Genomic DNA, 2,193 nt, shown 5'->3' with positions numbered 1-2,193 from the left:
GATAAAAATAAAATGTACGAAAGAGGAGAAGATAAGGAAGAATGATAATGAACGGTGAAAATAGAAGCAGACAGGATCGAAATAAGTAGAACAGGATTATGTGGGAGCATAAAGATCTGAATATTACAAGGGCCTTTAAGAGGGACTCAGAAAGGTGCTTAGAGACGCCCGAGAGAAGAAGAAGGAGCATAGGGACTGTGAAGGAAAGGAGGGAAAAATGACAGTAGATTAAACTATCTCTCTCTCACTTGTGTGTGTGTGTGTGTGTGTGTGTGTGTGTGTGTGTGTGTGTGTGTGTGTGTGTGTGTGTGTGTGTGTGTATGTGTAATTCACCTCGGTCTTCTGCTGGTCACCCAGCCAGTCTTCCCCATTACGGAGCGAGCTCAGAGCTCATAGACCGCTCTTATGGGTAGGACTGAGACCACAACACACTCCACACACCGGGAGAGTGAGGCCACAACCCCTCGAGTTACATCCCGTGCCTATTTACTGCTAGGTGAACAGGGGCCACACATTAAGAGCCTTGCCCATTTGCCTCGCCGCGCCGGGACTCGAACCCGGGCCTCTCGATTGTAAGTCGAGCGTGCTAACCACTACACTACGCGGTGTGTGTGTGTGTGTGTGTGTGTGTGTGTGTGTGTGTGTGTGTGTGTGTGTGTTTATGTGTGTAATTCACCACGGTTGTCTCCTGGTCACCAAGCCAGCCTTCCCCATTACGGAGCGAGCTCAGAGCACATAGACAGATCTTCGGGTAGGACTGAGACCACAACACACTCCACACGCCGGGAGAGTGAGGCCACAACCCCTCGAGTTACATCCCGTACCTAATTACTGCTAGGTGAACAGGGGCTACACATTAAGAGGCACATTACAAGGGCACTGGCCAAGGAAAACAAAGTGTTGGCCATTTACCTCGCCTCTTTCCGGGACTCGAGCCCGGACCCTCTCGGTTGTGAGCCTAGCGTGCTAACCACTACACTACGCGGTGTATGTATGTGTGTGTGTGTGTGTGTGTGTGTGTGTGTGTGTGTGTGTGTGTGTGTGTGTGTGTGTGTGTGTGTGTGTGTGTGTCTGTGATTTCATGCATTGATAAACAAAAATTACACCAGAGAGAGAGAGAGAGAGAGAGAGAGAGAGAGAGAGAGAGAGAGAGAGAGAGAGAGAGAGAGAGAGAGAGAGTTCTGAAAACATTATGCCTTGAATATTCATCAACTCTAGGCTTGCTTAGTAGTACAGAAAAGTAATAAAAAGCAACCAGTGTCGCATCTAGTTATGTTCCCCTTGCAACTTCGAGTCGACACCAAAGAAAACGGTTCCCGAAGCCGTCAAAGAAAGTGGGTCAGATTTTAACTTAGCAATTCTGTTTTACTTTCCTACTCGCCTCCGTTCTCTCTCTCTCTCTCTCTCTCTCTCTCTCTCTCTCTCTCTCTGGTCCTCGTCATCTCTCTTCTGAAATTAATGTTTTTAGTTCATTTTTTCTCATCTGTCGTGTTGTCCTCCTCACTACTTTCTTTCCTCCTCCTTCACTTCCACCTCCTCCTCTTGCACCGTGTCTGTCTCCTCCTCCTCCTCCTTCTCCTCCTCCTCCTCCTCCTCCTCCTCCTCCTCCTCCTCCTCCTCCCCTCCTCCTCTTCCTCTCCACACCTCAAGGGCATCTCATTACCTGTTTTGTTGTGGAAACTTAAATATTGTTCTCGGAAGGTCGTCTCCTCCCTCTCCCACACCACACCACACCCCATCTCATCACCACCACCACCACCACCACCACCACTGCCTCCCTCCGCCTTCCTCCCGATGCAAAAGTAGGTTGGCGCGTCTTCAGTTTTAATGAGAAGTTTATGAAATTTACACTGTCATGTGGGAGGAATTCTAAAGAGTCGTGCTCTACGTAAAGATAACACACACCAACCCACCCACCCACACACACACACACACACACACAGAGAGAGAGAGAGAGAGAGAGAGAGAGAGAGAGATTAAAACCAAAGAAACAGATATACAGTCAAATTCAAACTCATACATGACCCCTCTCCCCACACACACACATACAAATAGTGACGGCTGAACACAGATAGGTAAAGAAACACACACACATGCATCAAAACAGAGTAGCAGAATGACACAGAGAAACTGAGAAAAAGGGAAACAGTCACGCAGCACTCAGGCCAACAGAAACACAAACATAGGAATAGA

The 2,193-nt window shown here is 48.2% G+C and overlaps 1 non-coding gene across 1 annotated transcript; it reads right to left on the bottom strand.

Moving 5' to 3' along the window:
* Positions 1-536: 536 nt before the first annotated feature.
* Trnav-uac lies at positions 537-608 on the bottom strand. Its single transcript has one exon. It is a non-coding gene; the product is annotated as a tRNA-Val (tRNA).
* Between the last annotated feature and the right edge of the window lie 1,585 nt (positions 609-2,193).

The sequence above is a fragment of the Portunus trituberculatus genome, chromosome 18, assembly GCF_017591435.1.
Source record: "Portunus trituberculatus isolate SZX2019 chromosome 18, ASM1759143v1, whole genome shotgun sequence".
Classification (NCBI taxonomy): domain Eukaryota; kingdom Metazoa; phylum Arthropoda; class Malacostraca; order Decapoda; family Portunidae; genus Portunus; species Portunus trituberculatus.
The sequence above is the reverse complement of the archived record's forward strand: the minus strand, read 5'-3'. Positions and strand labels throughout refer to the sequence as shown.